This window comes from Ranitomeya imitator, chromosome 7 (assembly GCF_032444005.1).
Source record: "Ranitomeya imitator isolate aRanImi1 chromosome 7, aRanImi1.pri, whole genome shotgun sequence".
NCBI classification, from domain to species: domain Eukaryota; kingdom Metazoa; phylum Chordata; class Amphibia; order Anura; family Dendrobatidae; genus Ranitomeya; species Ranitomeya imitator.
In genome coordinates, this window is record NC_091288.1 from 145064188 (window position 1) to 145091834 (window position 27647).

Consider the following 27647-nt stretch of genomic DNA (forward strand, 5'->3'; position numbering starts at 1 on the left):
CACTCACACTATTCAATCTTAACCCCTTTACCCCCAAGGGTGGTTTGCACGTCAATGACCAGGCCAATTTTTACAATTCTGACCACTGTCCCTTTATGAGGTTATAACTCCGAAACGCTTCAACGGATCCTGGTGATTCTGACATTGTTTTCTCGTGACATATTGTACTTCATGATAATGGTAAAATTTCTTTGATAGTACCTGCGTTTATTTGTGAAAAAAACGGAAATTTGGCGAAAATTTTGAAAATTTCGCAATTTTCAAACTTTGAATTTTTATGCAATTAAATCACAGAGATATGTCACACAAAATACTTAATAAGTAACATTTCCCACATGTCTCCTTTACATCAGCATAATTTTGGAACCAATTTTTTTTTTTGTTAGGGAGTTATAAGGGTTAAAAGTTGACCAGCAATTTCTCATTTTTACAACACCATTTTTTTTTAGGGACCACGTCTCATTTGAAGTCATTTTGAGGGGTCTATATGATAGAAAATGCCCAAGTGTGACACCATTCTAAAAACTGCACCCCTCAAGGTGCTCAAAACCACATTCAAGAAGTTTATTAACCCTTCAGGTGTTTAATAGGAATTTTTGGAATGTTTAAATAAAAATGAACATTTAACTTTTTTACACAAAAAATTTACTTCAGCTCCAATTTGTTTTATTTTACCAAGGGTAACAGGAGAAATTGGACCCAAAAAGTTGTTGTCCAATTTGTCCTGAGTACGCTGATACCCCATATGTGGCAGTAAACCACTGTTTGGGCGCATGGGAGAGCTCGGAAGGGAAGGAGCGCTATTTGACTTTTCAATGCAAAATTGACAGGAATTGAGATGGGACGCCATGTTGCGTTTGGAGAGCCACTGATGTGCCTAAACATTGAAACCCCCCACAAGTGACACCATTTTGGAAAGTAGACCCCCTAAGGAACTTATCTGGATGTGTGGTGAGCACTTTGACCCACCAAGTGCTTCACAGAAGTTTATAATGCAGAACCGTAAAAATAAAAAATCATATTTTTTCACAAAAATTATATTTTTGCCCCCAATTTTTTATTTTTCCAAGGGTAAGAGAAGAAATTGGACCTCAAAAGTTGTTGTCCAATTTGTCCTGAGTACGCTGATACCCCATATGTGGCAGTAAACCACTGTTTGGGCGCATGGGAGAGCTCGGAAGGGAAGGAGCGCAGTTTGACTTTTCAATGCAAAATTGACAGAAATTGAGATGGGACGCCATGTTGCGTTTGGAGAGCCACTGATGTGCCTAAACATTGAAACCCCCCACAAGTGACACCATTTTGGAAAGTAGACCCCCTAAGGAACTTATCTAGAGGTGTGGTGAGCACTTTGACCCACCAAGTGCTTCACAGAAGTTTATAATGCAGAACCGTAAAAATAAAAAATCATATTTTTTCACAAAAATTATATTTTTGCCCCCAATTTTTTATTTTTCCAAGGGTAAGAGAAGAAATTGGACCTCAAAAGTTGTTGTCCAATTTGTCCCGAGTACGCTGATACCCCATATGTGGCAGTAAACCACTGTTTGGGCGCATGGGAGAGCTCGGAAGGGAAGGAGCGCCGTTTGACTTTTCAATGCAAAATTGACAGGAATTGAGATGGGACGCCATGTTGCGTTTGGAGAGCCACTGATGTGCCTAAACATTGAAACCCCCCACAAGTGACACCATTTTGGAAAGTAGACCCCCTAAGGAACTTATCTGGATGTGTGGTGAGCACTTTGACCCACCAAGGGCTTCACAGAAGTTTATAATGCAGAGCCATAAAAATAAAACAAAATTTTTTTCCCACAAAAATTATTTTTTAGCCCCCAGTTTTGTATTTTCCCTAGGGTAACAGGAGAAATTGGACCCCAAAAGTTGTTGTCCAATTTGTCCTGAGTACGCTGATACCCCATATGTGGGGGGGAACCACCGTTTGGGCGCATGGGAGGGTTCGGAAGGGAAGGAGCGCCATTTGGAATGCAGACTTAGATGGAATGGTCTGCAGGCGTCACATTGCGTTTGCAGAGCCCCTAATGTACCTAAACAGTAGAAACCCCCCACAAGTGACACCATTTTGGAAAGTAGACCCCCTAAGGAACTCATCTTGATGTGTTGTGAGAGCTTTGAACCCCCAAGTATTTCACTACAGTTTATAACGCAGAGCCATGCAAATAAAAAATATTTTTTTTTCCACAAAAATTATATTTTGGTCCACAGAGTCATGTGAGGTCTTGTTTTTTGCGGGACGAGTTGACGTTTTTATTGAAAACATTTTTGGGCACGTGACATTTTTTTATCGCTTTTTATTCCGATTTTTGTGAGGAAGAATGACCAAAAGCCAGCTATTCATGAATTTCTATTGGGGGAGGCGTTTATACCGTTCCGCGTTTGGTAAAATTGATAAATCAGTTTTATTCTTCGGGTCAGTACGATTACAGCGATACCTCATTTATATCATTTTTTTATGGTTTGGTGCTTTTATACGATAAAAACTATTTTACAGAAAAAATAATTATTTTTGCATCGCTTTATTCTCAGGACTATAACTTTTTTATTTTTTTGCTGATGATTCTGTATGGCGGCTCTTTTTTTGCGGGACAATATGACGCTTTCAGCGGTACCATGGTTATTTATATCTGTCCTTTTGATCGCGTGTTATTCCAGTTTTTGTTTGGCGGTATGATAATAAAGCGTTGTTTTTTGCCTCGTTTTTTTTTTTTTTTCTTACGGTGTTTACTGAAGGGGTTAACTAGTGGGACAGTTTTATAGGTCGGGTCGTTACGGACGCGGCGATACTAAATATGTGTACTTTTATTGTTTTTTTTTTTTTATTTAGATGAAGAAATGTATTTATGGGAATAATATTTTTTTTTTTTTCATTATTTTGGAATATTTTTTTTTATTTTTTTTACACATTTGGAAAATTTTTTTTTTACTTTTTTACTTTGTCCCAGGGGGGGACATCACAGATCAGTGATCTGACAGTTTGCACAGCACTCTGTCAGATCACTGATCTGACATGCAGCGCTGCAGGCTTCACAGTGCCTGCTCTGAGCAGGCTCTGTGAAGCCACCTCCCTCCCTGCAGGACCCGGATCCGCGGCCATCTTGGATCCGGGGCTGGAGGGAGCAGGGAGGGAGGTGAGACCCTCGCAGCAACGCGATCACATCGCGTTGCTCCGGGGGTCTCAGGGAAGCCCGCAGGGAGCCCCCTCCCTGCGCGGTGCTTCCCTGCACCGCCGGCACATCGCGATCATCTTTGATCGCGGTGTGCCAGGGGTTAATGTGCCGGGGGCGGTCCGTGACCGCTCCTGGCACATAGTGCCGGATGTCAGCTGCGATAAGCAGCTGACACCCGGCCGCGATCGGCCGCGCTCCCCCCGTGAGCGCGGCCGATCGGCTATGACGTACTATCCCGTCCAGGGTCAGATAAGCCCAGGGCACCTCGACGGGATAGTACGTCTAAGGTCACAGAGGGGTTAATATTCCTTGAATTTGTAGTTTGCATTGAAATTGCTTTGTATTGCAAGGATTAGACTTTTTTAAAGCCGTATGTGAACTTTAGTGTTAAAAACATGGCAAACACAATTGCTAAATTCTCCTGTAAATAATTCTGCAAAGAGGGAACCATCATACCATAAAAAATACGAGTGGATTTTCACGGGCACATCCAGTATGTGGGTTCCAAGGCTTATTGGGGTTCCTATGAATTGGTAGCACGGCAGGCCTTGAATTCAATACACTTTTTCAGGAGTCCCCCCTGGACATCTTATGACAGGGGTATTGTGGTGTGTCGTAATTCTTGGCAGCCCATCCACTCACAGCATAGGCTACAACAGCTTAGGAGACCCACTGTTTCATAATGGTCGTTTAAGAAGATTAATGCCGCCTGATGCACCAGTAAAAATAGGCTCTGTGACTTTAAGAGTCCCTCCTTTGTAAATGAAACAAGATGGGTCTGCATATGTGTCACACACCACATGGCCAGCTAGGGGTGTTGAATGTTACAATGACATTTCCCAGTGAATGCATTTGTAGTGGTTGAAAGCAATATTAAAGTTGAAAAACGCTTCAAAAACGCTGCGTCTGAACTAAGCCTAAGGCTGCCTTCACACTAGCAGTATTTGGTCAGTATTTTACATCAGTATTTGTAAGCCAAAACCAGGAGTGGAACAATTAGAGGTAAAGTATAATAGAAACATATGCACCACTTCTGCATTTATCTCCTCCTGGTTTTGGCTTACAAATACTGATGTAAAATACTGACCAAATACTGCTAGTGTGACGGCTAGGGTTGAGCGACTTTTAGTTTTTTAGGGTCGAGTCGGTTTTCGCGAAACCCGACTATCTCAAAAGTCGAGTCGAGTGAAATCGGCCGATTATCGCGAAAAGTCGGGGATCGACCGAAACACGAAACCCAATGCAAGTCAATGGGGAAGCATAGTCGGCAGTGAGTGGAGGCCAGGAAAACACGTACAGTGCCCATTTTAATGGCAAAAACATCCATTCTTGTTACTGAAGCTTGTCAATCTTAATTTACCTTATAATAATAGTAAGGCATTGGAAATTGGGGGTCATTTGGCTAAAGTTGTGGGGGGTAGGGCTGGTTCAAGTACTTAGTGGGCCCAGGAAATCTGGACCATGTCACGGCAGTGGAGCAGGGAGAGGTAAGTATTTAAACTTTGCAAGTGCTGTGATCCTGAGCAAGCAGGGGGGGCCACTCGTTGGCATTGGCACTGGCACAGGGCCCCTCAAAGTACGGCGGTGTGTTTGCACGGCGGGGTCGCCTCCCACCGGCAGTGACACTTTTGCGTACTATGAGGGGCCCTGTGCCAGTGACGTCGCCAACGAGTTTTCCCCCCCACCTGATGAAGGAACCTGCACTTTCATCTGCACCTTCCTCTTTGTCCCCGTGTAAGGTGGTGTGGTATACGGGAAGGGGAACCTGACTTTCAGCAGGGTCACATTCTTGCTGTGTAGCGTGCACGGGGAATGTAGCGTTATGGGTCAATGTACCAGCAGACTCATCTATCACTGGCTGGGCAATGGGCAGGATGAGGAGGAAACACAGATATAGACCCAAAGAATAAAGTGGGCTAAATGCAGTTCAAAATTGGTAACAGGAATAACCAGGGGGCATTGCTTTGTTCAGTGGAGTACAACTGTAATGAGAGGCTGACACAGTGAGTAGGCCCAAATCAGTAAGTAGGCTAAATGTAGTTCAAAATTGGTAACAGAAGTAAACAGGCGGCACTGGTTTGTTCAGTGTAGGAGAACATCAAGGAGCGGCAGACACCATTAGTAGGGCCAACAAAACAAGTAGGCCAAATGCAGTGTTATATTAAAAACAATTTAACGAGAGCCTGAAGATAGAAGCTAGGGAAAGGCAACCTGGAGAACACCTTGGAGCAGAAGACCCCGTTTGTAGAACCCAGACCCAACTTGTAGGCCTAATGCAGTGTTGTTTCAACAACTACTTAACGAGAGCTTGAAGATAGAAAAGATAGAAGCTAGGGAGAGGCAACCTGGAGAACACCTTGGAGCGGCAGACACCGTCTCTACAACCCAGACCCAACTTGTAGGCCTAATGCAGTGTTGTTTCAACAACTACTTAAAGGGAACCTGTCACCCCGTTTTTTCAGATTGAGATCAAAATACTGCTAAATAGGGCCTGCGCTGTGCGCTACAATAGTGTATGTAGTGTACCCTGATTCCCCACCTATGCTGCGAAATACATTACCAAAGTCGCCGTTTTCGCCTGTCAATCAGGCTGGTCGGGTGGGCGTGGTGACATCGCTGTTTCTTCCCCAGCTTTCCGTTGGTGGCTTAGTGGTGTGCGCATGTCCAAGTGCCGAATCCACTGCGCGCAGGTGAAGAAAAAGCGCGCGATCTGCGCTATTACCCTTGTCATCGGTGGGGGCGGCCATCTTCCTGAGGCCACGCGTGCGCAGATGGAGTGCTCTGCTGCACGGGGCTTCAGGAAAATGGCCACGGGATGCCGCGCGTGCGCAGATGGAGATCGCGGCGGCCATTTTCCCAAAGCCGAGTTTGCATCTCGGCTTCAGGAAAATGGCCGCCGCGATCTCCATCTGCGCACGCGCGGCATCCCGCGGCCATTTTCCTGAAGCCCCGTGCAGCAGAGCACTCCATCTGCGCATGCGCGGCCTCAGGAAGATGGCCGCCCCCACCGATGACAAGGGTAATAGCGCAGATCGCGCGCTTTTTCTTCACCTGCATGCAGTGGATTCGGCACTTGGACATGCGCACACCACTACGCCACCAACGGAAAGCTGGGGAAGAAACAGCGATGTCACCACGCCCACCCGACCTGACCAGCCTGATTGACAGGCGAAAACGGCGACTTTGGTTATGTATTTCGCAGCATAGGTGGGGAATCAGGGTACACTACATACACTATTGTAACGCACAGCGCAGGCCCTATTTAACGGTATTTTTATCTCAATCTGAAAAAACGGGGTGACAGGTTCCCTTTAACGAGAGCTTGAAGATAGAAGCTAGGGAGAGGCAACCTGGAGAACACCTTGGAGTGGCAGACACGGTCTCTACAACCAAGACCCAACTTGTAGGCCTAATGCAGTGTTGTTTCAACAACTACTTAACGAGAGCCTGAAAATGGAATTTCAGGACAGGAAACCAGGAGAACAGCACGGAGCGGCATACACCGTTAGTAGGCCCCAACCACACTAGTAGGCCAAATTCAGTGTAATATTAAGAGCCACTTAACGAGAGCCTGAAAATGGAAGTTCAGGACAGGAAAGCAGGAGAACAGCACGGAGCGGCAGACACCGTTAGTAGGCCCCAACCCAACTAGTAGGCCAAATGCAGTGTAATATTAACAACTACTTAACAAGAGCCTGAAAATGGAAGTTCAGGACAGGAAACCAGGAGAACAGCAAGGAGCGGCAGACACCGTTAGTAGGCCCCAACCCAACTAGTAGGCCAAATGCAGTTGTTCCATTTAACAACTATTTAACAAGAGCCTGAAGATAGAAGCTCAGGAAAGGCAACCAGGAGAACACCTTGGAGCGGCAGACACTGTTAGTAGGCCCCAACCAAACTAGTAGCCCCACTGCAGTTGTAAAATTCCGATAGGCTGAAAACCTGATAATTGCAGGTATTTTTTTTAAAGAGGACAGCTGTATTGAGTGGCGCTGCCAGACACTGTTAGTAGGCCTTACACCACAAATTTGGCTCGACGCAGGTTTAAAAAAGGTTACATGGGTACACGGTCTGCATTGGTGTGCTCAGTGGAGGACAATTGGAAGGAGGGACCGCAGAAACACTTAGTAGGCCTAAAATAAAAAAAGTAGGCTCTATGCACTTTTAAATAGGTTCCAGGGGTACACACGCAGCATTGGTGTGGACAATTGGAAGGAGGGACCGCAGACACACTTAGTAGGCCTAAAATTTTAAAAAATAGGCTCAAAGCAGTTTGAATTATCTTGCAAGGGTACACAGGCAGCATTGGTGTGGTCAGCGGAGGACAATTTGAAGGAGGGACCACAAACACACTTAGTAGGCCTAAAATTTAAAAAAATAGGCTCAAAGCAGTTTGAATTATCTTGCAGGGGTACACATGCAGCATTGGTGTGGTCAGCGGAGGACAATTTGAAGGAGGGACCGCAGGCACACTTAGTAGGCCTAAAATTTTAAAAAATAGGCTCAAAGCAGTTTGAATTATCTTGCAGGGGTACACAAGCAGCATTGGTGTGGTCAGCGGAGGACAATTTGAAGGAGGGACCGCAGACACACTTAGTAGGCCTAAAATTAAAAAAAATAGGCTCAATGCACCTTCGATTATGTGGCAGGGGTACACAGGCAGCATTGGTGTGGTCAGCGGAGGACGATTGGAAGGAGTGTCTGACACAGTTAGTACTCCCCCCAAAAAAATAGATGTTAACGTCTCGCAAAACAACAAAACCCCCAAAAAAAGGGTGGCATACTTAGGTACAGGGGTGGGCTCCACTGCTAAGTTTCAGACATAGTAATTTGGCGCTAAGTATTTACTGGTGTCAATATAGGAAACTGACCCTGACTATTTTAACTAGCATTATACATGTCAACAAATTGGTATTGTCAGTGCCAGGCATTGAAGGATGTCAGCGCATAGACTAAACATTGGTGGAGCTGTGAGAGATAATTTTGCAAGTGGTAGAGCACTGTTTGAGCTGGGGGGGAAAACTCTCTTGCGGCCGGCGGTAAAGGCCCAGGGCCCCTCATCTTACAACGGTGTGTCTGACGTTGGGTGCGCACCACCACCGCCAGAGACACTTTATTGTACTATGAGGGACCCAGTGGCAGTGCCGTCGACCAAAAGCGGGCACACCCACCTCTTCAGACAAACGGCACTCTCACGGGTGCTTGCGCCAAGTGGCGAGACCACGGCCCGTGGGGGGAGTTATCCCATTTAGGGAGGTGTAAACATGTCGTATGCTGGACAAACAGCTGCTGCAAATTAAGAGATTGGAACAGTCAGTAAGACCAGCCCACAAGCAAGACCTTTTTATAGGAAAGCTAGGTGTCAGCCGGGAAAGGTGGGGCAAAATAATTAGAAATCCATGAGTGGTTCATTTTAATGAAGGTTAGATCATCAACATTTTGGGTAGCCAAACGAGTCCTTTTTTCGGTCAATATTGAACCAGCACCACTGAATACTCTTTCTGATAGCACACTAGCTGCTGGGCAAGCAAACTCCTGCAATGCATATTCTGCCAATTCAGGCCAGGTGTCTATTTTGGATGCCCAGTAATCAAATGGGAATTACGGTTGAGGGAGAACATCGATAAGGGATGAAAAATAGTTAGTAACCATACTGGACAAATGTTGTCTCCTGTCACTTTGAATTGATGCTGCAGTACCTGTCCTGTCTGCGGTCATTGCGAAATCACTCCACAACCTGGTCAGAAAACCCCTCTGTCCAATGCCACTTCTGATTTGTGCACCTCTAACACCTCTGCCCTGTTGCCCCCTGCAGCTCGTGTGAGAACCATCACCGGCGCTGTGTGCTGGGAATGCCTGAATCAAACGGTCTACAAACGTTGCTTGTTTGGTTGCTAATATTTGTTCGAGGTTCTCATGTGGCATGATATTTTGGAATTTGCCTTTGTAGTGAGGATCAAGGAGGCAGGCCAACCAGTAATCGTCATCGGTCATCATTTTAATAATGCATGGGTCCCTTTTGAGGATACGTAAGGCATAATCCGCCATGTGGGCCAAAGTTCCAGTTGTCAAATCTGCAGTTGTGCTGGGTTGAGGGGCAGTTTCAGGCAAATCTACATCACTTGTCTCCCTCAAAAAACCTGAACCCAGCCTTGCAACGCCTCCAGTTTCTATTGGCCCCGGAGAAGCTTCCTCATTCAAAAAATACTCATCCCCATCATCCTCCTCGTCCTCCTCCTCTTCGCCCACTACCTCGTCCTGTAGACTGCCCTGACCAGACAAAGGCTGACTGTCATCAAGGCTTCCCTCTTCCTCGGCTGCAGACGCCTGCTCCTTTATGTGCGTCAAACTTTGCATCAGCAGACGCATTAGGGGGATGCTCATGCTTATTATGGCGTTGTCTGCACTAACCAGCCGTGTGCATTCCTCAAAACACTGAAGGACTTGACACAGGTCTTGTACCTTCGACCACTGCACACCTGAACACTCCATGTCTGCCATCCAACTGCCTGCCCGTGTATGTGTATCCTACCACAAATACATAACAGCACGCCTCTGTTCGCACAGTCTCTGAAGCATGTGCAGTGTGGAGTTCCACCTTGTTGCAACGTCGATGATTAGGCGATGCTGGGGAAGGTTCAAAGACCGCTGATGGTTCTGCATACAGCTGGAGTGTACGGGCGAACGGCGGATATGCGAGCAAAGTCTGCGCCCGTTGAAGAGCAGGTCGGGTAACCCCGGATAACTTTTCAGGAAGCACTGTACCACCAGGTTTAAGGTGTGAGCCAGGCAAGGAATGTGTTTCTGTTGTGAAAGGGCTATGGCAGCCACAAAATTCCTTCCGTTATCACTCACTACCTTGCCTGCCTCAAGATGTACACTGCCCAGCCATGACCGAGTTTCTTGCTGCAAGAACTCGGACAGAACTTCCGCGGTGTGTCTGTTGTCGCCCAAACACTTCATTGCCAATACAGCCTACTGATGCTGGCCACTAGCTGTCCCATAATGGGACACCTCGTGTGCAACAGTGGCAGCTGCGGATGGAGTGCTCGTGCGACTGCGGTCTGTGGACGAGCTCTCGCTTCTGCAGGAGGACGAGGAGGAGGAGGACGGGGGGCGAACACCTACAGCCAACTGTTTCCTAGACCGTGGGCTAGGCAGAACTGTCCCAATATTGCTGTCCCCTGTGGACCCTGCATCCACCACATTAACCCAGTGTGCCGTGATGGACACGTAACGTCCCTGGCCATGCCTACTGGTCCATGCATCTGTTGTCAGGTGCACCTTTGTACTCACAGATTGCCTGAGTGCATGGACGATGCGGTCTTTTATATGCTGGTGGAGGGCTGGGATGGCTTTTCTCGAAAAGAAGTGTCGACTGGGTAGCTCGTAGCGTGGTACAGCATAGTCCATCAGGGCTTTGAAAGCTTCGCTTTCAACTAACCGGTAGGGCATCATCTCTAATGAGATTAGTCTAGCAATGTGGGCGTTCAAACCCTGTGTACGCGGATGCGAGGATGAGTACTTCCTTTTCCTAACGAGAGTCTCATGTAGGGTGAGCTGGACTGGAGAGCTGCAGATCGTGGAACTAGCGGGGGTGCCGGTGGACATGGCAGACTGAGAGAGGGTTGGAGATGGTATTCTTGCTGGTGCCCTACATGCAGTGTTTCCTACCACGAACCTAGTGAATTCCTGACTGCTTTGGCCTGGCGACGAAACCTGCACATTTACTGCAGGTGGTGCGGGAAATGGTGGGCTTACAGTGAGGGAAGGGATGTAGCGTTGCTGACTAGCTTCATTGGCCGAGGGTGCTACAACCTTAAGGGACGTTTGGTAGTTAGTCCAGGCTTGCAAATGCATGGTGGTTAAATGTCTATGCATGCAACTTGTATTTAGACTTTTCAGATTCTGACCTCTGCTTAAGGTAGTTGAACATTTTTGACAGATGACTTTGCGCTGATCAATTGGATGTTGTTTAAAAAAATGCCAGACTGCACTCTTTCTAGCATCGGATACCTTTTCAGGCATTGCAGACTGAGCTTTAACCGGATGGCCACGCTGTCCTCCAACTGGTTTTGGCTTTGCCACGCAATTTGGGCCAGATACGGGCCCGGCAGATGGAATGTGTTGCGATGTTGATGCCTGCTGCGGCCCCTCCTCCTCCACTTCAGAACTACTGCCGCCTGCACCCTGTTCCCCCAATGGCTGCCAATCAGGGTGAACAACTGGGTCATCTATGACTTCCTCTTCTATCTCGTGTGCAACTTCGTCTGTGTCACCGTGTAAGCTGGTGGTATAGCGTTCGTGACGGGGCACCATAGTCTCATCAGGGTCTGATTCTGGATCAGTACACTGCGAGGGCAATGTTCTGGTCTGAGTCAAAGGAACAGCATAGTAATCTGGCTGTGGCTGTGCATCTGTGCACTCCATGTCCGATTCAACTTGTAATGGGCATGGCCTGTTAACTGTTTCACTTTCTAACACAGGAACGGTATGTGTAAAGAGCTCCATGGAGTAACCCGTTGTGTCGCCTGACGCATCCTTCTGTGTTGTTCTTGGTGAAGAAGACAAGGAAGCGACTTGTCCCTGACCGTGAACATCCACTAACGACGCGCTGCTTTTACATTTTGCAGTTTCAGAAGAGGAGGCGAAAGAGCTAGAGGCTGAGTCAGCAAGGAAAGGCAAAACTTGTTCTTGCTGATCCGGCTTTAAAAGCGGTTTTCCTACTCCCAGAAAAGGGAGCGTTAGAGGTCTAGTGTAGCCAGACGACGAACCTGGCTCAACGACTCGAGACTTAGGTGCTATATTGCTTTTCCCACGACCACCTGATGCTCCACCACCACTACCATCATTACCAGCTGGCAATGACCGCCCACGGCCATGACCTCTTCCACCAGACTTCCTCATTGTTTGAAAAACGTAACCAAACTAACGGTATTTGTTACTGTAAAACCAGTTACAAGGTGAACTCAAACTTCTGTTGGATTTATATATCCTTTTATAGGTGGGTGAGACTGCAGGGAAAATCAGGCCCAATGTATAACAGTACACAGCTTCAGTGGCAGACAGATATGCCACTAACAGGACTGACGCAGATGCAGACACTACCAATAAAAATCTCCCCCTTTTTATTTTTTCTGGGAGAATATTGAAGAAATGTGGCCCACTCTTATACAGTATATGTTCTGTGGCATAAAATCAAAGACAGATGCCACACACGACTGGCACTGAGGCAGAATTGCCAATCTTAATCTCCCACTATTTTTTTTTTATTTATGGGAGAATTGGCAAGAAATCAGGCCCACTGTTAGACTGTATGTTTTCTGTGCCAGAAAATGAGACACAGATGCCACACACAGGACTGCCACTGATGCAGATTTGCCAATTTTAATCTGTACCCTTGTGAATAAATGTGGGCCACTGTATTAGAGTATATTTTCTGTGGCAGAAAGTGGCTTGAAGAGATATAATGAAAAAAAAAAAGGGACTGTCCTACAATTACTATCTCCCTGCAGTAATCTCAGCCAGGTATGGCAGGCAGCAATAACAAGGAGTGGACTGCTGCACAAAAAAGTCAAAAGTATGGACAAACAAACAAGATAGCTGTGCAGAAAGGAAGGAGCAACAGGATTTGTGCTTTGAAAAAAGCAGTTGGTTTGCACAGCGGCGTACAAACAGCAATGCAGCTATCAGGGAGCCTTCTAGGGCAGCCCAATGAGCTACAGCGCTGAGGAAAAAAAAATGTAGCCTCCACTGTCCCTGCAAACAAAAGGTGGTGTTGGACAGTGGAAATCGCTACAGCACAAGCGGTTTGGGGGTTAATGGACCCTGCCTAACGCTATCCCTGCTTCTGACGAAGCGGCAGCAACCTCTCCCTATGCTCAGATCAGCAGCAGTAAGATGGCGGTCGGCGGGAACGCCCCTTTATAGCCCCTGTGACGCCACAGAAAGCAAGCCAATCACTGTAATGCCCTTCTCTAAGATGGTGGGGACTGAGACCTATGTCATCACGCTGCCCACACTCTGCGTCCACCTTCATTGGCTGAGAAATGGCGCTTTTCGCATCATTGAAACGCGACTTTGGCGCGAAAGTCACATACCGCGTGGCCGACCCCACACACGGATCGGGTCGGGTTTCATGAAACCCGACTTTGCCAAAAGTCGGCGACTTATGAAAATGACCGATCCCACCCTAGTGACGGCAGCCTAAAAGGGAGAGGAAATGTTCGGTCTGGGGTTAAATATTTGGCCTTACAGGCAAGTCATTAGCCTTTGGTTTTGTTTTAATGTGTCTTTTGTGGCACCGGGAAAAATGGCATGTATCTCGGAAAAAATGATTAAGGCTGTGAACTAGGAGTCAGGAATGCTTCCAGGGGTGATCCCCATGATGTTCATGTGTCATTTGAGCAGTGTTTCCATCATTTTCAGATGTTTTTAGACTTTAAAAGGACCCCCGGGGGGGATCGCGGCAAAAATAGGCTCCCATAGACTTACATTGGGTTCGTTGTTCTGGCCGAGTACCCGAGTATTTCAATTTGCTCGCCCTTAGCAATGAGCACCCGAGCATTTTAGTGTTCGCCCATCACTATTCAGAAATTAATATTTTGTGGAATAACCATGATTTTTAATCACAGCTTTCATGCATCTTGGCATGCTTTCCAGCAGTGTTTCACACTGCTTCTGGCGCAAAAATGTAAGCAGTTCTTTGTTTGATGGCTTGTGACTATCCATCCATTACATTCCAATAGTTTTCCAATTGGGTTCAGGTCTGGAGAATGGGCTGCCCATGACAGGGTTTTGATGTGGTGGTTTCTTAATTTTTGCCAGAGCTGTATATATTACCCCAATTGCCACTGCACAAAAGCAATCAGGAAGAGCTGAGGCGATGCTCAATAATTAGCGCTTCTAATAGATGCTCCATTTCTCGTGCAGCTGAGGACTAGTCTTATTAGTGTTGGTAGGGCCAATATCCATGGACCTTCACAGCTTTTTAATATCATCCCTTAGCTGTCTGTTTTGCCTTAGCTGGTTATTAAAAACTAGATGGTGACCCGATTCTAACGCATCGGGTAGTCTAGAATATGCATGTCTACGTAGTATATTGCCCAGCGACGTAGTATATTGCCCAGTAATGTAGTATATTGCCCAGCGACGTAGTATATTGCCCAGCGACATAGTATATTGCCCAGCCACGTAGTATATTGCCCAGCAACGTAGTATATTGCCGAGCCACGTAGTATATTGGCCAGCCACGTAGTATATTGCCCAGTCACGTAGTATATTGCACAGCCACGTAGTATATTGCCCAGCCACGTAGTATATTGCCCAGCCACATAGTATATAGCAGTGCCACGTAGTATATTGCCCAGTCACGTAGTATATAGCAGAGCCACGTAGTATATTGCCCAGCCACATAGTATATAGCAGAGCCACATAGTATATTGTCCAGCCACATAGTATATTGCCCAACCACATAGTATATTGCCCAGTCACGTAGTATATAGCAGAGCCACGTAGTATATTGCCCAGCACAGAGCCACGTAGTATAGAGACTTAAAAAAACAAACAAACATATACTCACCTTCCAAAGGCCCGTTGAAGTCCTGCTATACTCGCCATCCGCTGCCTTTCCCGCTCCTCACGTTTCCGGGATCGCTCCATTGCAAGTGGCAGCTTGCGGTCCCAGGGCTGGTGTGAGCAGGACCTATGATGACGTCGCGTTCACATGACCGTGACGTCACGGCAGGTCCTTGTCGCACACCAGCGCTGGGACGGGAGCGGAAGCTGCCGCTTGCAATGGAGCGGTCCGGGGAGCGTGGCGAGGAGCGTGAAAGGCGGCGAAGGGTGATTATAGCAGGTTTTTTTAAAAATTATTTTTAACATGACATATTTTTACTATTGATGCCGCATAGGCAGCATCAATAGTAAATAGTTGGGGACACAATAGCAGCGGTAACGGTGTGCGTTACACTGCGGGCCGTTACCGCTGCCATTAACCCTGTGTGAGCGGTGAGTGGAGGGGATTACAGAGCGGGCGCCAGGCAGTGAGTGCAGGGGAGTAGGGGAGGGACTAATCGGACTGTGCCCGTCGCTGATTGGTCGCGGCAGCCATGACAGGCAGCTGCCGAGACCAATCAGCGAACGAATAACCGTGACAGAAGGACAGACAGACGGAAGTGACCCTTAGACAATTATATATATAGATGGAGGGGGCCCCAATTAATTTTTTGGGTGAGTCCATCCATTTTTTAATAACCAGCAAAGAAAAAGCAGACAGCTGTTGACTGATTAATAGGCTGAAAAGGTAAATGTATATTGGGCCCTTCCCAGCATAATGAGACCAGCTCACAGCCAATGTGGTCTCGAACTTTCGTGCTGTAAAATGGGGGTAGTAAGCGGTAAAGGTGAAAAATGGAACAAAAAGGGGGTAAGCAGGACAACAGCCCTGAAAACAAATGTGGATAGTAAGATCACTTAAAATAACAGAGAATAAAAAGTAATAATAATAATCTTGAAAAAAGAGGCATAGGTCCAAACGTAGGTGGAGGTGTAGTATGTGGATGAGCTTGAGGCGAATGTGGCGATGAAGGTGGAAGAGGCAGGGGATGAGGTATCCAACAGGTTTTTTTTTGTAGGGGGGGGTTCTTACTAATTTTTTTTAAGGGACAGCACTTAAAAGAACATAGTATAAAATAAATAAGAACAATGTAGATACAGTAGTCGGATGTCCTAGTGGAGGAGGAGGTGGTGTAGGTGGACTAGCAGTAGGTGGAGATTGCAGTGTAGTTGGAAGAGGCACGCCTGATGGTATCCAACATTATTTTTGTGGATTTTATTTCTCTTCCTTTTTGGTAAGGCCCCAAAATAAAACAAATGGCAAATAAAATATAACAATGTCTGGGTGCAGATGGTACATTTGTCTGGTTTGCCAAAGGTACAGACAAGTCCTGTGGACTCCACTCCTGGTTTCTTTTAATGAATGCAAGCGTGCCCATGTTGGCTTTGGACAGGGGGATGCGCCTATGTGTGATTATATCCCCTGCTGTGATAAACACACGTTCCAACATTACACTTGCCACGGGGCATGCCAGCAATTCCAAGTCAAAAAGTACAAGCCTAGGCCATGTGTCCAGTTTGGAAACCAAGAAGTTAAATGGGCAGACCCATCACTTAGTACATGCAGACGTGTGGACATTGACATGTACTCTTCCACCATGTTGTTATAACGCTGGCACCTGGTTGTATAGACCGTATCAGATGGTGGTGCTGGATGCTGAGTCATGCTGATGTATTTTTTTTCACATTTTAGCCATGCTAACCCTCCCTTCCGAGGTGGTGCCCCAGCTGCGTTGGCGACTTCCTCCTCCTCTGCCTTGTGTTTCTTCTGTCAGGTGGGAATGTTGTCAGTAGTGCCCCTACCAGCATGTGCTTGCATTTACACATTTTGCCATCCCGCTCCAGTGACGGAGGTAATAATGGTACTTTGTCTTTGCAGCAGGGATCCAGCAGGGTGGCCACCCAGTAATCAGTAGGGGTATGATCTGGGCAACTCTGCGGTCGTTGCGCAGGCACAGCAGACTGTATTGGCTCATTCTGCCCTCTCTGTGTTGGAGTCCCTCAAGGCTCTGTCCTGGGGTCCCTTCTTTTTTCCATCAATACCCTTGGCCTAGGATAACTCATAAAGTCCCATGGCTTCCAGTATCACCTGTATGCTGATGACACTCAATTCTACCTCTCTCGCCCAGATGTCACCTCTCTGCTGTTGTCCAGAATCCCGAAGTGTCTAGCAGCCATATCCTCCTTCTTCACCTCTCGCTTCCTAAAACTCAATGTAGACAATACTGAACTCATCATCTTTCCTCCATCTCGCGTATCCCCCCTACCTGATCTATCTATTATGGTAAGCGGCATCATGCTCTCTCCCACACCTGAAATCCGCTGTCTCGCGGTAACTCTCGACTCTGCCCTGTCCATCAAACCGCATGTCCAAACTCTTGCCAACTCCTGTCGCCTCCAACTCATATTGCCATAATCCGTCCCTTCCTCTGCCCTCAATCTACTAAAATGCTTGTGCATGCCCTCATCATCTCTCGCCTCGACTACTGCAACATCCTCCTCTGTGGCCTCCCCGCTAACTCTCTTGCACCACGCCAGTCTGTCCTCAACTTTGTTGCCTGGCTAATCCACCTCTCTCCTCGCTACTCCCCTGTTTCTCCCCTCTGCAAATCCTTCCACTGGCTCCCAATTCCCCAACGAATCCAGTTCAAACTACTAACACTGATCTACAAAGCCATCCACAACCTGTCCCCTCCCTAAATCTCTGAACTAATCTCCCAATATCTTCCCTCACATAATCTTCGATCCTCCCAAGACCTCCAACTCTCCTCCACACTTATTCATTCCTCACACAACCGCCTCCAAGATTTCTCCCCAATATCCCCCATCCTCTGGAATTCTACGCCTCAACACGTCCGATTATCCACCACCCTCGGCTCCTTCAGACGGAACCTGAAAACCTATCTCTTCAGGAAAGCCTACAACCTGCAATAACCATTCTGCCGCCTCATCACCACCAGAGCTGCTGCACCCCCGACCTTCTGTCTCTTCCCCATTATCCCATAGAATGTAAATCCGCAAGGACAGGGTCCTCTCCCCTCTGTACCGGTCTGTCATTGTAAATTTGTTCACTGTAAATGATATCTATAACCCGGCATGTAACCCCTTTCTCATGAACAGCACCATGGAATTAATGGTGCTATATAAATAAATAATAATTCATGCCAGGCTGCCCAGAGGCAAAGACAAACTGCCCTTTCTGGGAGGTGTATGGTCTAAGTCCTATATCCTCCCTGCCATGCACCAGTGATGCCCGTGAGCTACTTTGAATGCCACCCTGTTGTGTTCACGACATGGTGAAGTGTTGTTCCACAGAGCGACTCGCCTGTACGTGCTGCAGCTGAAACTCCAGTATTGCTTCTGCTCGCACGGCCTCTACAGCGTATTCAACTTTTCAGTTCCACCTTCTTGATATGTCACATATGAGGCGCTAAGCAAGAAGGCAGAAGTGACGCTGCAGCGCAGAAATTTTTAACCCCTTCATGACCCAGCCTATTTTGACCTTAATGACCTGGCCGTTTTTTGCAATTCTGACCAGTGTCCCTTTATAAGGTAATAACTCAGGAACGCTTCAACGGATCCTAGCGGTTCTGAGAATGTTTTTTTGTGACATATTGGGCTTCATGTTAGTGGTAAATTTAGGTCGATCATTTTTGCGTTTATTTGTGAAAAAAATTGAAATTTGGCAAAAATATTTAAAATTTCGCAATTTTCAAATTTTGAATTTTTATTCTGTTAAACCAGAGAGTTATGTGACACAATATAGTTAATAAATAACATTTGCCACATGTCTACTTTACATCAGCACAATTTTGGAAATAACATTTTTTTGCTAGGAAGTTATAAGGGTTAAAATTTGACCAGCGATTTCTCATTTTTACAACGAAATTTACAAAACCAGGTATTGTAGGCACCACCTCACATTTGAAGTCAGTTTGAGGGGTCTATATGGCTGAAAATACCCAAAAGTGACACCATTCTAAAAACTGCACCCCTCAAGGTGCTCAAAACCACATTCAAAAAGTTTATTAACCCTTCAGGTGCTTCACAGCAGCAGAAGCAACATGGAAGGAAAAAATGAACATTTAACTTTTTAGTCACAAAAATGATCTTTTAGCAACAATTTTTTTATTTTCCCAAGGGGTAAAACAGAAACTGGACCCTAAATGTTATTGTACAATTTGTCATGAGTACGCCGATACCCCATATGTGGGGGGGAACCACTGTTTGGGTGCATGACAGGGCTCGGAAGGGAAGGAGCGCCATTTGACTATTTCAATGAAAAATTGGCTCCAATCTTTAGCGGACACCATGTCGTGTTTTTAGAGCCCCTGTGTGCCTAAACATTGGAGCTCCCCCACAAGTGACCCCACTTTGGAAACTAGACCCCCCCAAAGAGCTTATCTAGATGCATAGTGAGCACTTTGAATCCCCAGGTGCTTCACAAATTGATCCGTAAAAATGAAAAGGTACTTTTTTTTCACAAAAAATTTCTTTTAGCCACAATTTGTTCATTTCCACATAGGCAGCAGGATAAAATGGATCCTAAAATATATTGGGCAATTTCTCCTGAGTACAGTGATACCTCACATTTGGGGGTAAACCACTGTTTGAGCACACGGCAGGGCTCGGAAGGGAAGGAGCGCCATTTGACTTTTTGAATGAAAAATTAGCTCCAATCGTTAGCGGACACCATGTCGGGTTTGGAGAGCCCCTGTGTGCCTAAACATTGGAGCTCCCCCACATGTGACCCCATTTTGGAAACTAGACCTCCCATGGAACTAATCTAGATGTGCAGTGACCACTTTAAACCCCCAAGTGCTTCACAGAAGTTTATAACGCAGAGCCGGGAAAATAAAAAATGATTTTTTTTTCCTAAAAAATATTTTTTAGCCTGCAATTTTTTATTTTCACAAGAGTAACAGGAGAAATTGGACACCAAAATTTGTTGTCCAGTTTGTCCTGAGTACACTGATACCCCATATGTGGGGGTAAACCACTGTTTGGGCGCACATCAGGGCTCGGAAGGGAGGGAGCACCATTTGACTTTTTGAATGCAAGATTGGCTGGAATCAATGGTGGCGCCATGTTGCATTTGAAGACCCCTGATGTGCCTAAACAGTGGAAACCCCTCAATTCTAACTTCAACACTAACCCTAACACACCCCTAACCCTAATCCCAACTGTAGCCATAACCCTAATCACAACCCTACCCCAACACACCCCTAACCACAACGCTAACCCCAACACACCCGTAACCCCAATTCCAACCTAACCCTAATCCCAACCCTAATAACTTTAACCCCAACACACCCCTAACCACAAGCCTAATCTTAACCCTATTTCCAACCCTAGCCCTAATTCCAACCCTAACTCTAATTCCAACCTTAACCCTAAGGCTATGTGCCCACATTGCGGATTCGTGTGAGATTTTTCCGCACCATATTTGAAAAATCCGCAGGTAAAAGGCACTGCGTTTTACCTGCAGATTTACAGCGGATTTCCAGTGTTTTTTGTGCGGATTTCACCTGTGGATTCCTATTGAGGAACAGGTGTAAAACGCTGAATTGAGATGCTGCAGAAAATACAACGCAGTGTTTCCGCGCGGTATTTTTCGCACCATGGGGACAGCGGATTTGGTTTTCCATAGATTTACATGGTACTGTAAACCTGATGGAAAACTGCTACGAATCCGCAGCGGCTAATCCGCTGCAGATCCGCATGTTCTAACCCTAGCCCTAGTTCTAACCCTAATGGAAAAAAAAAAAAATATATATATATATATATCTATAATATAACACTGGGAGCGTCACTCTGTCCGAAGCTTTTATAGACTGCGCAAGCACCGGCGCAGTCTGAACCCCACAGAGTGATGCTCCCAGGAGATTGCGGTATGCGTAAACAATGAACGCACACCGCGATTTCCAACGGAGAGGCAGGGACCGTGGACGCGCCAGGAGGGTAAGTATTATATTCACCTGTCCCCCGTTCCAGCGCTGCGTGCGGCTCCGTGTTCCGGGTCCTCTGCCTGTTACGTTCACAGTCCAGAGGGCGCGATGACGCGCTTAATGCGCGCCGCCCTCTGACTGAACAGTCACAGCCAGAGGACCCGGAAGAAGCGGCGGGCAGCGCTGGAACGGGACAGACAGGTGAATATAGCAAGTGTCGGGGGCCTGAGCTAGCGGCGATACCGGCACCTGACCCCCACAGCACGCCGGTGTCTCCGCCTGCTCAGGCCCCCCAGCACTCGGCGCCCAGCGACGATAGGTGAGTATGGTATTTTTTTTTATATATCGCAGCAGCATACGGGGCATACACTATGGAGCATCTTATGGGGCCATCAACCATAATGGAGCAGTGTATGGGGGCATATATTATGGAGCATCTTATGGGGCCATCAACCATAATGGAGCAGTGTACGGGGCATATACTATGGAGCATCTTATGGGGGCCATCAACCTTTATGGAGCAGCATACGGGGCATATACTATGGAGCATCTTATGGGGGCCATAAACCTTTATGGAGCAGCGTATGGGGCATATGGATGGGAGCAGCAAATTACAGAACGGTGGCGCAGGATGGGAGCAGCACATGACAGAACGGGGGTGCAGGATGGCAGCAGCACATGACAGAACGGGGGTGCATGATGGCAGCAGCACATGACAGAACGGGGGTGCAGGATGGGAGCAGCACATGACAGAACGGGGGTGCAGAATGGGAGCAGCACATGACAGAACGGGGGCGCAGGATGGCAGCAGCACATGACAGAACGGGGGTGCAGGATGGAAGCAGCACATGACAGAACGGGGGTGCAGGATGGAAGCAGCACATGACAGAATGGAGGCGCAGGATGGGTGCAGCACATGTCAGAATAGAGGCGCAGGATGGGTGTAGCACATGTCAGAATGGAGGCGCAGGATGGGTGCAGCACATGTCAGAATGGGGGCGCAGGATGGGAGCAGCACATGTCAGAATGGGAGTGCAGGATGGGAGCAGCACATGACAGAATGGGGGCGCAGGATGGGTGCAGCACATGACAGGATGGGGACGCAGGATGGAGCAGCACATGACAGGATGGGGGCGCAGGATGGAGCAGCTCATGACAGGATGGGGACGCAGGATGGAGCAGCACATGACAGGATGGGGACGCAGGATGGAGCAGCACATACCAGGATGGAGACCATATACCAATATAAATGCTCGCCACCCGGGCGTAGAACGGGTTCAATAGCTAGTATATATATATATATATATATATATATATATTTTTTTTTTTTTCTTTATTTTATTGTTGTCCCTACCTATGGGGGTGTTAAAGGGGGGGTCATTTACTATTTTTTTTTATTTTGAACAGTGATAAGTTTTATCACAGTGATTAAAATATCCCTGGAACCAATCTGCCGGCCGGCAGATTCGGCGGGTGCACTGTGCATGCGCCCGCCATTTTGGAAGATGGCGGCGCCCATGGAGAAGACGGACGGACACCGGGAGGCTCGATAAGTATGAGGGGGTTGGGAGATCGGAGCACGGGGGGAGCGGACAGGATGACGGAGGGGAGCGGACAGGACGACGGAGGGAAGCAGACAGGACGATGGAGGGGAGCAAACAGGATGACGGAGGGGAGCAGACAGGACGACGGAGGGGAGCAGACAGGACGACGGAGGGGAGCGGAGCACAGGATGGAGGACTGGGGAGATCGGTGGCAGTGCGGCAGATCAGGGTTTCCAGCCATGGCCGATGATATTGCAGGATCGGCCATGGCTGGATTGTAATATTTCACCAGTTTTCATATGTGAAATATTACAAATCGCTGACTGGCAGTTTCACTTTCAACAGCCAATCAGAGCGATCAGAGCCACGGGGGTGGGGGGGTGGGGTTAAGCCACCCCCCCTGGGCTGAGGTACCACTCCCCCTGTCCCTGCAGATCGGGTGAAATTGGAGTTAACCCTTTCACCCGACCTGCAGGGACGCGATCCCTCCATGACGCCACATAGACGTCACAGGTCGGATTGGCACCGACTTTCATGATGCCTACGTGGCGTCACAGGTCGGGAAGGGGTTAAGAAAGATTTGCACCACTAAACTTAACACATGTGCCAGGCAAGGGATGTGGTCAAACCAGCTAGGCCTAGAGCTGCTACCAGATTTTGCCCGTTATCGCACACCACCAGGCCTGGATTTAAGTCCAGCGGCACCAACCACTCATCAGTCTCTTGTTTAATCCCTGTCCACAGCTCTTGCGCAGTATGGAACTTGTCCCCCAAAATGATGAGTTTGAGAACAGCCTACTGTCTTTTCCCCCTGGCTGTGTTGGAGTTGCTGGTGCAAGTCTTACTGCTAGGTGATGGAGTAAGCAGAGTAGGAGGCCACATGGGCAGAGCAATGACCAACAATAGATGTAGGACATGTGCTAGAACGCCTCCCTCCTCTGTCCCAGCTGCCACATTTACCCAGTGTGCAGATAGGGAGATGTAACGTCCCTGCCCATGCTTACTGGTCCACGTATCGGTAGTTATCTGGACCTTGCCACTGATGGCGTTGCACAGTGCAGACCTGATTTTGGTTGCAACATGTGTGTGCTGGGCAGGGATGGCCAATTTGAAACATTAGTGGTGGATGGGAATCACATACTTCACAACTGCCACCACCATCAGTTTTGTTTTAATGGTTTTTCTCCATCAGCTGGAATGGCAGCGTTTCAAATGGCAGAAATTGGTAAATGCTGTTATTGGAGGCGCTCTCAGCCATCCAATCTAACACCACCTGCACATGTTCTTGCCTCACTATCCATCCAGCGGTGCTTGTGCCTAGGATATGGTGCACAACATCCCGTGGACTGCATGGACCAGAGGAACGTGTTTCATGTAGACACGTAACGGGCACAGATCAACCATGTCATCTCCTTGAAACAGGTACCCCTCCACCACAACCTTCATTTGATGCTCTCCTCTTGTCACCCCCCAACAATAATTACCAGTAGAGGCTGAATTAGGGCACACTGAACCATGCTTCATTACTGGCACTGTGCGCCAGGTTGTTACGGCATGCTGCACAAGGGTGGTAAATAAACAGTATACGGTAATTGTCTACATTTTTCTATAAAAAAAAAAAATAGTAAAATATTAAAATTTGAGAATCATCAGTGGTTGATACCCTTTTAAAGGAGAAGTGTAACAATGATTGTAACCGGCATCTTGGAAATCTCCTCCAGTCTCCATCAGGCTCAGTATAGGAGGACGCTTACAGCAGTGGTTACAGAAAGCTCATCCAGGAGAACGGGACGATTCCTTTTCACTTCTCATTGCTGTGCTAGCCTAGGTTTATTAATCTTACAGGACCATTTACAGTTTTCTATATTACAGAATTGTATCTTTATAAATGTCGCACTGATGGGTCATATGGCATCCAATGTTTTCTGCTCACACCCATCTGATCTCAGTCACATTGCAGCTGAATACAGATCTGCCCGGCCTGATAGAAGAACATTGCTCCGAGTGCAGCCGACATTTACAGGATTACACTCATCTGATTGTTATGCTAACAAAAGCCAGACACAATGTGAAGAGTCACATATTATAGAGAACGGGCCGTCAATAAGACAAGTGACGCAGGACTATCAACATGGAAGGGGGAAACAGATGTGGCCATAAATATTGGGGTAGCTCATAGATAAGGAGGGTGAGCTTTTATAGTCCTGAGATTTAGGTCTGAATCCAGGAGGTCTGAGGGGAACAATCCTTAATTGATGGAGCAAGACAAATACATGTGACATATTCATTCCAGCTCTGTCACAGGTTTTCTGAATTTTGTAAACCATTCGTACAAAAAATAAAAATGTGAATATTGCCTAACATTACAGAGATACATTTTTCCTCTGGAAAATATGTCATAGCCTGTCCCAACAGTGGTGGCAGCAGAAGTCAGACCCTCCGCAAAAAGCAGCTTATGCCTTTTTAAGAAAAAACAATTATGGATTTAAAAAAACAAACAAACAAACAAAAAACAAACAAAACACATACAGCTAGTCCGGCTGTATGGGCTACATGGAAGTGCGGGTCCAGTCTACTGGTGAGGACGTCCCTACAGATAGTTTCCCCAATAACCTGCAATGTGTAAACTCAGCCTGATACTGATCCATCTGCAGTTACTCTCCACTAATGTCACCCCGTGCTTAAGAAATATAGAAATGAAAATTCAACTCATAGCTGTCAAACAAGTTTATTACAAGTCAAAGAGTTAGAAGTAAAAAAGAGAAATATATAAATATATGCATACATACAAATTAATAATAAAGAGTTTTAGAAATCAAAACAATGAAGAGGAGCAGGGAGACAGAGGAGCGGGGAGACAGAGGAGCAGGGAGACAGAGGAGAGGGGAGACAGAGGAGCGAGAAGACAGAGGAGCGGGGAGACAGAGGAGCGGGGAGACAGAGGAGAGGGGAGACAGAGGAGCGAGAAGACAGAGGAGCGGGGAGACAGAGGAGCGGGGAGACAGAGGAGAGGGGAGACAGAGGAGCGAGAAGACAGAGGAGCGGGGAGACAGAGGAGCGGGGAGACAGAGGAGAGGGGAGACAGAGGAGAGGGGAGACAGAGGAGCGGGGAGACAGAGGAGCGGGGAGACCGAGGAGAGAGGAGACAGAGGAGAGGGGAGACAGGAGCGGGGAGACAGAGGAGCGGGGAGACAGACAAGAGGGGAGACAGAGGAGCGGGGAGACAGAGGAGCGGGGAGACAGAGGAGAGGGGAGACAGAGGAGCGGGGAGACAGAGGAGCGAGGAGACAGAGGAGCGGGGAGACAGAGGAGAGGGGAGACAGAGGAGAGGGGAGACAGAGGAGAGGGGAGACAGAGGAGCGGGGAGACAGAGGAGAGGGAAGACAGAGGAGCGGGGAGACAGAGGAGCGGGGAGACAGAGGAGAGGGGAGACAGAGGAGCGAGGAGACAGAGGAGCGGGGAGACAGAGGAGCGGGGAGACAGAGGAGCGGGGAGACAGAGGAGAGGGGAGACAGAGGAGAGGGGAGACAGAGGAGCGGGGAGACAGAGGAGAGGGGAGGCAGAGGAGCGGGGAGACAGAGGAGCGGGGAGACAGAGGAGAGTGTTGTGAATTCTGTGGCAGAGCTCCCTCCTGTGGTCACAAGTGGTACTTCGGCTGATTCTCTCTGTGAGCTTCTGTTGGTGGAGGGAAGTGGTACTGCGGCTTCTGAGTTTCCTCCCTCAGGTGATCTGGTGAGGTCGTTAGGTGCTTCTCTACTTAACTCCACCTAATGCTTTGATCCTGGCTTCCTGTCAATGTTCCAGTGTTGGACTTGCTTTTCCCTGGATCATTCCTGTGGCCTGCTGCTCTGCATAGCTAAGTTCTTCTTTGCTATTTGTTTGCTATTTTTTCTGTCCAGCTTGTCTATTTTGTTGCTGGGAGCTCTGGGACGCAAAGGGTGTACCTCCATGCCGTTAGTTCGGTACGGAGGGTCTTTTTGCCCCCTTTGCGTGGTTTTCTTTAGGGTTTTGTGTAGACAGCAAAGTTACCTTTTCTATCCTCGCTCTGTTAAGAAAGTCGGGCCTCACTTTGCTGAATCTATTTCATCTCTACGTTTGTCTTTTCATCTTAACTCACAGTCATTATATGTGGGGGGCTGCCTTTTCCTTTGGGGTATTTCTCTGAGGCGAGGTAGGCTTATTTTCTATCTTCAGGCTAGTTAGTTTCTCAGGCTGTGCCGAGTTGCATAGGCAGAGTTAGGCGCAATCCACGGCTGCCTCTAGTGTTGTTTGGAGAGGATTAGGGATTGCGGTCTGCAGAGTTCCCACGTCTCAGAGCTCGTTCTATGATTTTGGGTTATTGTCAGATCACTGTATGTGCTCTGACCGCTATGTCCATTGTGGTACTGAATTGCCTTTCATAACAGTACAGGAAGCCAAAAGTACTAATGATTCTCAATAGAGGGAAAAAAGAAGTTCTGAGACCATTTTTTTTTCTTTGCACTGTGTTTTGCCTTTTTTTTCCCCTAGACATTTGGGTGGTTCAGTACACAGGTGTAGCGATGGACATTAGAAGTCTGTCTTCATTTGTGGATCAGCTCTCGGCAAGAGTACAAAAGATTCAAGACACTATTGATCAGAAATCTATGTTAGAACCAAGAATTCCTATTCCTGATTTGTTTTTTGGAGATAGAACTACGTTTCTGAGTTTCAAAAATAATTGTAAATTATTTCTGGCCTTGAAACCTCGCTCCTCTGGTGATCCAGTTCAACAGGTTTTGATTGTTATTTCTTTTTTGCGCGGCGACCCTCAGGACTGGGCATTTTCTCTTGCGCCAGGAGATCCTGCATTGAGTAATATCGATGCGTTTTTCCTGGCGCTCGGATTGCTGTACGATGAACCTAATTCAGTGGATCAGGCAGAGAAAAATTTGCTGGCTCTTTGTCAGGGTCAGGATGAGATAGAGGTATATTGTCAGAAATTTAGAAAGTGGTCCGTGCTCACTCAATGGAATGAATCTGCGCTGGCAGCTATGTTCAGAAAGGGTCTCTCTGAAGCCCTTAAGGATGTCATGGTGGGATTTCCTATGCCTGCTGGTTTGAATGAGTCTATGTCTTTGGCCATTCAGATCGGTCGACGCTTGCGTGAGCGTAAATCTGTGCACCATTTGGCGGTATTACCTGAGCTTAAACCTGAGCCTATGCAGTGCGATAGGACTTTGACCAGAGTTGAACGGCAAGAACACAGACGTCTGAATGGGCTGTGTTTCTACTGTGGTGATTCCACTCATGCTATCTCTGATTGTCCTAAGCGCACTAAGCGGTTCGCTAGGTCTGCCACCATTGGTACGGTACAGTCAAAATTTCTTCTGTCC